The 13,140-nt window shown below is 48.8% G+C and overlaps 1 protein-coding gene across 7 annotated transcripts in view; it reads left to right on the top strand.

Annotated features, from left to right (window-relative positions):
• The window catches only part of plxnb3 (plexin B3), a 308,336-nt gene that overhangs the window by 146,218 nt on the left and 148,978 nt on the right, over window positions 1–13,140 (top strand). The window lies entirely within an intron of this gene.

The following is a 13,140-nucleotide window of genomic DNA, read 5'->3' on the forward strand; positions in this document are numbered from 1 at the left end:
TAAGGTAGGCTATACACACAGGCATAAGGTAGGCTATACACACGGGAGTAAGGTAGGCTATACACACGGGAGTAAGGTAGGCTATACACACGGGAGTAAGGTAGGCTATACACACGGGCATAAGGTAGGCTATACACACGGGAGTAAGGTAGGCTATACACACGGGCATAAGGTAGGCTATACACATGGGCATAAGGTAGGCTATACACACGGGGAGTAAGGTAGGCTATACACACGGGAGTAAGGTAGGCTATACACACGGGCATAAGGTAGGCTATACACACGGGCATAAGGTAGGCTATACACACGGGGAGTAAGGTAGGCTATACACACGGGCATAAGGTAGGCTATACACACGGGGAGTAAGGTAGGCTATACACACGGGAGTAAGGTAGGCTATACACACGGGCATAAGGTAGGCTATACACACGGGAGTAAGGTAGGCTATACACACGGGAGTAGGGTAGGCTATACACACGGGCATAAGGTAGGCTATACACACGGGGAGTAAGGTAGGCTATACACACGGGCATAAGGTAGGCTATACACACGGGAGTAAGGTAGGCTATACACACGGGAGTAAGGTAGGCTATACACACGGGCATAAGGTAGGCTATTTACACGGGAGTAAGGTAGGCTATACACACGGGAGTAAGGTAGGCTATACACACGGGAGTAAGGTAGGCTATACACACGGGCATAAGGTAGGCTATACACACAGGAGTAAGGTAGGCTATACACACGGGAGTAAGGTAGGCTATACACACGGGAGTAAGGTAGGCTATACACACGGGCATAAGGTAGGCTATACACACGGGCATAAGGTAGGCTATACACACGGGAGTAAGGTAGGCTATACACACGGGAGTAAGGTAGGCTATACACACAGGAGTAAGGTAGGCTATACACACGGGAGTAAGGTAGGCTATACACACGGGAGTAAGGTAGGCTATACACACGGGAGTAAGGTAGGCTATACACACGGGCATAAGGTAGGCTATACACACGGGCATAAGGTAGGCTATACACACGGGGAGTAAGGTAGGCTATACACACGGGCGTAAGGTAGGCTATACACACGGGCGTAAGGTAGGCTATACACACGGGAGTAAGGTAGGCTATACACACGGGCATAAGGTAGGCTATACACACGGGCATAAGGTAGGCTATACACACGGGAGTAAGGTAGGCTACACTCACGGGAGCAAGGTAGGCTATACACACGGGCACCATCGCTCTGCTGGGGGACAAAGAGGGATGGCTGCATGAACCCTGTACCCACAGACAGACAGACAGACCAGACAGACAGACCAGACAGACAGGCAGGGAGACAGACAGACAGACAGACAGACAGACAGGCAGGCAGGCAGGCAGGCAGGCAGGCAGGTATCCACAGAGAGGGTCATTAACATGAAACATGTTGCTAATGTTAATTATGGATGAAACCAGATCCAGCCCATCTCCAGCTCCATGCTGCCGAGAGCTGACTGCTGTTCCTCAGCTTAAATACCCTCCCCTCCTTAACACACTAACAAGACACGAGACACTCCCTAAATCACACACACACACACACACACACTCGCACAAGCACACACACTAACAAGACACGAGACACTCCCTAAATCGCACGCACGCACGCACACACACACACACACACTCGCACACACACACACACACTCGCACACACACACACACACACACACACACACACACTCGCACACACACACACACACACACTCGCACAAGCACACACATTAACAAGACACGAGACACTCCCTAAATCACACACACACGCACGCACGCATTAGCAAGACATTCCCTAATCACACACACACACTGTGATAGGAGTAACCAAAGAGACACAAGAACACTCAAAGGAATAGTTAATATGTTTTACTTTGTTAAATATCGAAAATAAGGGATAGCAATATACGCTGTGAACAGTTGTGGATATCTGCAGAGCTCAACTACAAAACCCACAATGCAATTCTCTCTCTCTCTCTCTCTCTCTCTCTCTCTCTCTCTCTCTCTCTCTCTCTCTCTCTCTCTCTCTCTCTCTCTGTCTCTGTCTCTGTCTCTGTCTCTCTCTCTCTCTGTCTCTCTCTAGAAAAGCTGGCTGGCTGGCTAGCTAGAAAATGTAGCTACAAACAATACCAAAGTCAATATCAGCATCAGCTAGCTATTTGAAAAAAATCCTAAAACTATCAATTTAGGAGTTACACACTTACAAAAAATGTACCATGAGAAGACAATGAAAAAAAATACCCTAGTTTTGTACTAGCAGCAGGCATTGTGAAACACGAAAGCTTTGTAGTTGTTTACAATTTATTACCATGATGGTCTGTGTCGGTTAAAGTGACCAAAAATGTAGTCATTTATGGAACTCGCATAATGCAACATTGAGCCCAGGTCTAGTACTCTGTTAAACCTTGGGACCTGGATAGGGTATGGTGATATAGCCTGGGTCTAGTACCCTGTTAAACCTTGGGACCTGGATAGGGTATGGTGATATAGCCTGGGTCTAGTGTACCCTGTTAAACCTTGGGACCTGGATAGGGTATGGTGATAGAGCCAGGGTCTAGTACCCTGTTAAACCTTGGGACCTGGATAGGGTATGGTGATATGGCCTGGGTCTAGTACCCTGTTAAACCTTGGGACCTGGATAGGGTATGGTGATATGGCCTGGGTCTAGTACTCTGTTAAACCTTGGGACCTGGATAGGGTATGGTGATATGGCCTGGGTCTAGTACCCTGTTAAACCTTGGGACCTGGATAGGGTATGGTGATATGGCCTGGGTCTAGTACTCTGTTAAACCTTGGGACCTGGATAGGGTATGGTGATATAGCCTGGGTCTAGTGTACCCTGTTAAACCTTGGGACCTGGATAGGGTATGGTGATAGAGCCTGGGTCTAGTGTACCCTGTTAAACCTTGGGACCTGGGTAGGGTATGGTGATATAGCCTGGGTCTAGTACCCTGTTAAACCTTGGGACCTGGATAGGGTATGGTGATATAGCCTGGGTCTAGTACCCTGTTAAACCTTGGGACCTGGATAGGGTATGGTGATAGAGCCTGGGTCTAGTACCCTGTTAAACCTTGGGACCTGGATAGGGTATGGTGATATAGCCTGGGTCTAGTACCCTGTTAAACCTTGGGACCTGGATAGGGTATGATGATATAGCCTGGGTCTAGTACCCCGTTAAACCTTGGGAACTGGATAGTGTATGGTGATATAGCCTGGGTCTAGTACCCTGTTAAACCTTGGGACCTGGATAGGGTATGGTGATATAGCCTGGGTCTAGTACCCTGTTAAACCTTGGGACCTGGATAGGGTATGGTGATATGGCCTGGGTCTAGTACCCTGTTAAACCTTGGGACCTGGATAGGGTATGGTGATATAGCCTGGGTCTAGTACCCTGTTAAACCTTGGGACCTGGATAGGGTATGGTGATATAGCCTGGGTCTAGTACCCTGTTAAACCTTGGGACCTGGATAGGGTATGGTGATATGGCCTGGGCCTAGTGTACCCTGTTAAACCTTGGGACCTGGATAGGGTATGGTGATATGGCCTGGGTCTAGTACCCTGTTAAACCTTGGGACCTGGATAGGGTATGGTGATATAGCCTGGGTCTAGTACCCTGTTAAACCTTGGGACCTGGCTAGGGTGTGGTGATAGAGCCTAGGTCTAGTACCCTGTTAAACCTTGGGACCTGGATAGGGTATGGTGATATAGCCTGGGTCTAGTACCCTGTTAAACCTTGGGACCTGGATAGGGTATGGTGATATGGCCTAGGTCTAGTACCCTGTTAAACCTTGGGACCTGGATAGGGTATGGTGATAGAGCCTGGGTCTAGTACCCTGTTAAACCTTGGGACCTGGATAGGGTATGGTGATATAGCCTGGGTCTAGTACCGTGTTAAACCTTGGGACCTGGATTGGGTATGGTGATATAGCCTGGGTCTAGTACCCTGTTAAACCTTGGGACCTGGATAGGGTATGGTGATATAGCCTGGGTCTAGTACCCTGTTAAACCTTGGGACCTGGATAGGGTATGGTGATATAGCCTGGGTCTAGTACCCTGTTAAACCTTGGGACCTGGATAGGGTATGGTGATAGAGCCTGGGTCTAGTACCCTGTTAAACCTTGGGACCTGGATAGGGTATGGTGATATAGCCTGGGTCTAGTACCCTGTTAAACCTTGGGACCTGGATAGGGTATGATGATATAGCCTGGGTCTAGTACCCTGTTAAACCTTGGGACCTGGATAGGGTATGGTGATATAGCCTGGGTCTAGTACCCTGTTAAACCTTGGGACCTGGATAGGGTATGGTGATATAGCCTGGGTCTAGTACCCTGTTAAATCTTGTGACCTGGATAGGGTATGGTGATATGGCCTGGGTCTAGTACCCTGTTAAACCTTGGGACCTGGATAGGGTATGGTGATATAGCCTGGGTCTAGTACCCTGTTAAACCTTGGGACCTGGATAGGGTATGGTGATATAGCCTGGGTCTAGTACCCTGTTAAACCTTGGGACCTGGATAGGGTATGGTGATATAGCCTGGGTCTAGTACCCTGTTAAATCTTGGGACCTGGATAGGGTATGGTGATATGGCCTGGGTCTAGTACCCTGTTAAACCTTGGGACCTGGATAGGGTATGGTGATATAGCCTGGGTCTAGTACCCTGTTAAACCTTGGGACCTGGATAGGGTATGGTGATATAGCCTGGGTCTAGTACCCTGTTAAACCTTGGGACCTGGATAGGGTATGGTGATATGGCCTAGGTCTAGTACCCTGTTAAACCTTGGGACCTGGATAGGGTATGGTGATAGAGCCTAGGTCTAGTACCCTGTTAAACCTTGGGACCTGGATAGGGTATGGTGATATAGCCTGGGTCTAGTACCCTGTTAAACCTTGGGACCTGGATAGGGTATGGTGATATAGCCTGGGTCTAGTACCCTGTTAAACCTTGGGACCTGGATAGGGTATGGTGATATAGCCTGGGTCTAGTACCCTGTTAAACCTTGGGACCTGGATTGGGTATGGTGATATAGCATGGGTCTAGTACCCTGTTAAACCTTGGGACCTGGATAGGGTATGGTGATATAGCCTGGGTCTAGTACCCTGTTAAACCTTGGGACCTGGATAGGGTATGGTGATATGGCCTGGGTCTAGTACCCTGTTAAACCTTGGGACCTGGATTGGGTATGGTGATATAGCCTGGGTCTAGTACCCTGTTAAACCTTGGGACCTGGATAGGGTATGGTGATATAGCCTGGGTCTAGTACCCTGTTAAACCTTGGGACCTGGATAGGGTATGGTGATATGGCCTGGGTCTAGTACCCTGTTAAACCTTGGGACCTGGATAGGGTATGGTGATAGAGCCTGGGTCTAGTACCCTGTTAAACCTTGGGACCTGGATAGGGTATGGTGATATAGCCTGGGTCTAGTACCCTGTTAAACCTTGGGACCTGGATAGGGTATGGTGATATGGCCTGGGTCTAGTACCCTGTTAAACCTTGGGACCTGGATAGGGTATGGTGATATGGCCTGGGTCTAGTACCCTGTTAAACCTTGGGACCTGGATAGGGTATGGTGATATAGCCTGGGTCTAGTACCCTGTTAAATCTTGGGACCTGGATAGGGTATGGTGATATGGCCTGGGTCTAGTACCCTGTTAAACCTTGGGACCTGGATAGGGTATGGTGATATAGCCTGGGTCTAGTACCCTGTTAAACCTTGGGACCTGGATAGGGTATGGTGATATAGCCTGGGTCTAGTACCCTGTTAAACCTTGGGACCTGGATAGGGTATGGTGATATGGCCTAGGTCTAGTACCCTGTTAAACCTTGGGACCTGGATAGGGTATGGTGATAGAGCCTAGGTCTAGTACCCTGTTAAACCTTGGGACCTGGATAGGGTATGGTGATATAGCCTGGGTCTAGTACCCTGTTAAACCTTGGGACCTGGATAGGGTATGGTGATATAGCCTGGGTCTAGTACCCTGTTAAACCTTGGGACCTGGATAGGGTATGGTGATATGGCCTGGGTCTAGTACCCTGTTAAACCTTGGGACCTGGATAGGGTATGGTGATAGAGCCTGGGTCTAGTACCCTGTTAAACCTTGGGACCTGGATAGGGTATGGTGATATAGCCTGGGTCTAGTACCCTGTTAAACCTTGGGACCTGGATAGGGTATGGTGATATAGCCTGGGTCTAGTACCCTGTTAAACCTTGGGACCTGGATAGGGTATGGTGATATAGCCTGGGTCTAGTACCCTGTTAAACCTTGGGACCTGGATTGGGTATGGTGATATAGCCTGGGTCTAGTACCCTGTTAAACCTTGGGACCTGGATAGGGTATGGTGATATAGCCTGGGTCTAGTACCCTGTTAAACCTTGGGACCTGGATAGGGTATGGTGATATGGCCTGGGTCTAGTACCCTGTTAAACCTTGGGACCTGGATAGGGTATGGTGATAGAGCCTGGGTCTAGTACCCTGTTAAACCTTGGGACCTGGATAGGGTATGGTGATATAGCCTGGGTCTAGTACCCTGTTAAACCTTGGGACCTGGATAGGGTATGGTGATATGGCCTGGGTCTAGTACCCTGTTAAACCTTGGGACCTGGATAGGGTATGGTGATATGGCCTGGGTCTAGTACCCTGTTAAACCTTGGGACCTGGATAGGGTATGGTGATATGGCCTGGGTCTAGTACCCTGTTAAACCTTGGGACCTGGATAGGGTATGGTGATATGGTCTGGGTCTAGTGTACCCTGTTAAACCTTGGGACCTGGATAGGGTATGGTGATATGGCCTGGGTCTAGTACCCTGTTAAACCTTGGGACCTGGATAGGGTATGGTGATATGGCCTGGGTCTAGTACCCTGTTAAACCTTGGGACCTGGATAGGGTATGGTGATATGGTCTGGGTCTAGTGTACCCTGTTAAACCTTGGGACCTGGATAGGGTATGGTGATATGGCCTGGGTCTAGTACCCTGTTAAACCTTGGGACCTGGATAGGGTATGGTGATAGAGCCTAGGTCTAGTACCCTGTTAAACCTTGGGACCTGGATAGGGTATGGTGATATAGCCTGGGTCTAGTACCCTGTTAAACCTTGGGACCTGGATAGGGTATGGTGATATAGCCTGGGTCTAGTACCCTGTTAAACCTTGGGACCTGGATAGGGTATGGTGATATAGCCTGGGTCTAGTACCCTGTTAAACCTTGGGACCTGGATTGGGTATGGTGATATAGCCTGGGTCTAGTACCCTGTTAAACCTTGGGACCTGGATAGGGTATGGTGATATAGCCTGGGTCTAGTACCCTGTTAAACCTTGGGACCTGGATAGGGTATGGTGATATGGCCTGGGTCTAGTACCCTGTTAAACCTTGGGACCTGGATTGGGTATGGTGATATAGCCTGGGTCTAGTACCCTGTTAAACCTTGGGACCTGGATAGGGTATGGTGATATAGCCTGGGTCTAGTACCCTGTTAAACCTTGGGACCTGGATAGGGTATGGTGATATGGCCTGGGTCTAGTACCCTGTTAAACCTTGGGACCTGGATAGGGTATGGTGATAGAGCCTGGGTCTAGTACCCTGTTAAACCTTGGGACCTGGATAGGGTATGGTGATATAGCCTGGGTCTAGTACCCTGTTAAACCTTGGGACCTGGATAGGGTATGGTGATATGGCCTGGGTCTAGTACCCTGTTAAACCTTGGGACCTGGATAGGGTATGGTGATATGGCCTGGGTCTAGTACCCTGTTAAACCTTGGGACCTGGATAGGGTATGGTGATATAGCCTGGGTCTAGTACCCTGTTAAATCTTGGGACCTGGATAGGGTATGGTGATATGGCCTGGGTCTAGTACCCTGTTAAACCTTGGGACCTGGATAGGGTATGGTGATATAGCCTGGGTCTAGTACCCTGTTAAACCTTGGGACCTGGATAGGGTATGGTGATATAGCCTGGGTCTAGTACCCTGTTAAACCTTGGGACCTGGATAGGGTATGGTGATATGGCCTAGGTCTAGTACCCTGTTAAACCTTGGGACCTGGATAGGGTATGGTGATAGAGCCTAGGTCTAGTACCCTGTTAAACCTTGGGACCTGGATAGGGTATGGTGATATAGCCTGGGTCTAGTACCCTGTTAAACCTTGGGACCTGGATAGGGTATGGTGATATAGCCTGGGTCTAGTACCCTGTTAAACCTTGGGACCTGGATAGGGTATGGTGATATGGCCTGGGTCTAGTACCCTGTTAAACCTTGGGACCTGGATAGGGTATGGTGATAGAGCCTGGGTCTAGTACCCTGTTAAACCTTGGGACCTGGATAGGGTATGGTGATATAGCCTGGGTCTAGTACCCTGTTAAACCTTGGGACCTGGATAGGGTATGGTGATATAGCCTGGGTCTAGTACCCTGTTAAACCTTGGGACCTGGATAGGGTATGGTGATATAGCCTGGGTCTAGTACCCTGTTAAACCTTGGGACCTGGATTGGGTATGGTGATATAGCCTGGGTCTAGTACCCTGTTAAACCTTGGGACCTGGATAGGGTATGGTGATAGAGCCTGGGTCTAGTACCCTGTTAAACCTTGGGACCTGGATAGGGTATGGTGATATGGCCTGGGTCTAGTACCCTGTTAAACCTTGGGACCTGGATAGGGTATGGTGATATGGCCTGGGTCTAGTACCCTGTTAAACCTTGGGACCTGGATAGGGTATGGTGATATGGCCTGGGTCTAGTACCCTGTTAAACCTTGGGACCTGGATAGGGTATGGTGATATGGCCTGGGTCTAGTACCCTGTTAAACCTTGGGACCTGGATAGGGTATGGTGATATGGCCTGGGTCTAGTACCCTGTTAAACCTTGGGACCTGGATAGGGTATGGTGATAGAGCCTGGGTCTAGTACCCTGTTAAACCTTGGGACCTGGATAGGGTATGGTGATATAGCCTGGGTCTAGTACCCTGTTAAACCTTGGGACCTGGATAGGGTATGGTGATATGGCCTGGGTCTAGTACCCTGTTAAACCTTGGGACCTGGATAGGGTATGGTGATAGAGCCTGGGTCTAGTACCCTGTTAAACCTTGGGACCTGGATAGGGTATGGTGATATAGCCTGGGTCTAGTACCCTGTTAAACCTTGGGACCTGGATAGAGTATGGTGATATGGCCTGGGTCTAGTACCCTGTTAAACCTTGGGACCTGGATAGGGTATGGTGATATGGCCTGGGTCTAGTACCCTGTTAAACCTTGGGACCTGGATAGGGTATGGTGATATGGCCTGGGTCTAGTACCCTGTTAAACCTTGGGACCTGGATAGGGTATGGTGATATGGCCTGGGTCTAGTACCCTGTTAAACCTTGGGACCTGGATAGGGTATGGTGATATGGCCTGGGTCTAGTACCCTGTTAAACCTTGGGACCTGGATAGGGTATGGTGATATGGTCTGGGTCTAGTGTACCCTGTTAAACCTTGGGACCTGGATAGGGTATGGTGATATGGCCTGGGTCTAGTACCCTGTTAAACCTTGGGACCTGGATAGGGTATGGTGATAGAGCCTGGGTCTAGTACCCTGTTAAACCTTGGGACCTGGATAGGGTATGGTGATATAGCCTGGGTCTAGTACCCTGTTAAACCTTGGGACCTGGATAGGGTATGGTGATATGGCCTGGGTCTAGTACCCTGTTAAACCTTGGGACCTGGATAGGGTATGGTGATATGGCCTGGGTCTAGTACCCTGTTAAACCTTGGGACCTGGATAGCGTATGGTGATATGGCCTGGGTCTAGTACCCTGTTAAACCTTGGGACCTGGATAGGGTATGGTGATATGGCCTGGGTCTAGTACCCTGTTAAACCTTGGGACCTGGATAGGGTATGGTGATAGAGCCTGGGTCTAGTACCCTGTTAAACCTTGGGACCTGGATAGGGTATGGTGATATAGCCTGGGTCTAGTACCCTGTTAAACCTTGGGACCTGGATAGGGTATGGTGATATGGCCTGGGTCTAGTACCCTGTTAAACCTTGGGACCTGGATAGGGTATGGTGATAGAGCCTGGGTCTAGTACCCTGTTAAACCTTGGGACCTGGATAGGGTATGGTGATATAGCCTGGGTCTAGTACCCTGTTAAACCTTGGGACCTGGATAGGGTATGGTGATATGGCCTGGGTCTAGTACCCTGTTAAACCTTGGGACCTGGATAGGGTATGGTGATATGGCCTGGGTCTAGTACCCTGTTAAACCTTGGGACCTGGATAGGGTATGGTGATATGGCCTGGGTCTAGTACCCTGCTAAACCTTGGGACCTGGATAGGGTATGGTGATATGGTCTGGGTCTAGTGTACCCTGTTAAACCTTGGGACCTGGATAGGGTATGGTGATATGGCCTGGGTCTAGTACCCTGTTAAACCTTGGGACCTGGATAGGGTATGGTGATATGGCCTGGGTCTAGTACCCTGTTAAACCTTGGGACCTGGATAGGGTATGGTGATATGGTCTGGGTCTAGTGTACCCTGTTAAACCTTGGGACCTGGATAGGGTATGGTGATATGGCCTGGGTCTAGTACCCTGTTAAACCTTGGGACCTGGATAGGGTATGGTGATAGAGCCTGGGTCTAGTACCCTGTTAAACCTTGGGACCTGGATAGGGTATGGTGATATAGCCTGGGTCTAGTACCCTGTTAAACCTTGGGACCTGGATAGGGTATGGTGATATGGCCTGGGTCTAGTACCCTGTTAAACCTTGGGACCTGGATAGGGTATGGTGATATGGCCTGGGTCTAGTACCCTGTTAAACCTTGGGACCTGGATAGGGTATGGTGATATGGCCTGGGTCTAGTACCCTGTTAAACCTTGGGACCTGGATAGGGTATGGTGATATGGTCTGGGTCTAGTGTACCCTGTTAAACCTTGGGACCTGGATAGGGTATGGTGATATGGCATGGGTCTAGTACCCTGTTAAACCTTGGGACCTGGATAGGGTATGGTGATATGGCCTGGGTCTAGTACCCTGTTAAACCTTGGGACCTGGATAGGGTATGGTGATATGGTCTGGGTCTAGTGTACCCTGTTAAACCTTGGGACCTGGATAGGGTATGGTGATATGGCCTGGGTCTAGTACCCTGTTAAACCTTGGGACCTGGATAGGGTATGGTGATAGAGCCTGGGTCTAGTACCCTGTTAAACCTTGGGACCTGGATAGGGTATGGTGATATAGCCTGGGTCTAGTACCCTGTTAAACCTTGGGACCTGGATAGGGTATGGTGATATGGCCTGGGTCTAGTACCCTGTTAAACCTTGGGACCTGGATAGGGTATGGTGATATAGCCTGGGTCTAGTACCCTGTTAAACCTTGGGACCTGGATAGGGTATGGTGATATGGCCTGGGTCTAGTACCCTGTTAAACCTTGGGACCTGGATAGGGTATGGTGATATGGCCTGGGTCTAGTACCCTGTTAAACCTTGGGACCTGGATAGGGTATGGTGATATGGCCTGGGTCTAGTACCCTGTTAAACCTTGGGACCTGGATAGGGTATGGTGATATGGTCTGGGTCTAGTGTACCCTGTTAAACCTTGGGACCTGGATAGGGTATGGTGATATGGCCTGGGTCTAGTACCCTGTTAAACCTTGGGACCTGGATAGGGTATGGTGATATGGCCTGGGTCTAGTACCCTGTTAAACCTTGGGACCTGGATAGGGTATGGTGATATGGTCTGGGTCTAGTGTACCCTGTTAAACCTTGGGACCTGGATAGGGTATGGTGATATGGCCTGGGTCTAGTACCCTGTTAAACCTTGGGACCTGGATAGGGTATGGTGATATGGCCTGGGTCTAGTACCCTGTTAAACCTTGGGACCTGGATAGGGTATGGTGATATAGCCTGGGTCTAGTACCCTGTTAAACCTTGGGACCTGGATAGGGTATGGTGATATGGCCTAGGTCTAGTACCCTGTTAAACCTTGGGACCTGGATAGGGTATGGTGATATAGCCTGGGTCTAGTACCCTGTTAAACCTTGGGACCTGGATAGAGTATGGTGATAGAGCCTGGGTCTAGTACCCTGTTAAACCTTGGGACCTGGATAGAGTATGGTGATATGGCCTGGGTCTAGTACCCTGTTAAACCTTGGGACCTGGATAGAGTATGGTGATATGGCCTGGGTCTAGTACCCTGTTAAACCTTGGGACCTGGATAGGGTATGGTGATATAGCCTGGGTCTAGTACCCTGTTAAACCTTGGGACCTGGATAGGGTATGGTGATATGGCCTGGGTCTAGTACCCTGTAAAGGGAGTTAAGGGAGTCTAAGCTGTACCAACATCAGGCCTTTGATAATGTTGAAAATAAATAGTTAATCTGATGCTTCTCTCTTCAGTACAGTTTTCAGTTGTCTCTCTCTCATTCCACTGACTAGGTTACTCTTGTACAATTCTAAATAGCCAACATACTAAAACAACTATAGGTCTAAAAAGGGTTTTAATTATCATTTTATCTCATGTTCATCATTCTTATTTTAAGGTCCTTACAAACGGTCCAGGTACGTAGGAGTAAAAAAAACAAGAATCCTGGAAGAGATGGATTCTGGGAAAATAAATAATATATATATATTTTTAAATGAGGCTTGAATGGTGAAAACAAAACAGGTCATCATCATCACTTCGATTAGCTTGGTGTTTCTTATCCGATGCTTTATATAACTCGCTCACCGTGAAGATAAGGTTTAAAATAATTGGATTATCTGGTGCTTCTCTCTTCAGGTTTTTTTTGACTCACTGATTAGGCAGGCGAGCGGATCCCTCTGCAGGCCGAAATAAGCACCACATACCTTGACTACAAAATAAATAAATACATTCTTATCTACAATGGCGACCTAGGATCAGTGGGTTAACTGGTCTAGGATCAGTGGGTTAACTGGTCTAGGATCAGTGGGTTAACTGGTCTAGGATCAGTGGGTTAACTGCCTTGTTCAGGGGATCAGTGGGTTAACTGCCTTGTTCAGGGGATCAGTGGGTTAACTGGTCTAGGATCAGTGGGTTAACTGGTCTAGGATCAGTGGGTTAACTGGTCTAGGATCAGTGGGTTAACTGTCTTGTTCAGGGGATCAGTGGGTTAACTGGTCTAGGATCAGTGGG

This window comes from Oncorhynchus mykiss, chromosome 9 (assembly GCF_013265735.2).
Source record: "Oncorhynchus mykiss isolate Arlee chromosome 9, USDA_OmykA_1.1, whole genome shotgun sequence".
NCBI lineage: Eukaryota > Metazoa > Chordata > Actinopteri > Salmoniformes > Salmonidae > Oncorhynchus > Oncorhynchus mykiss.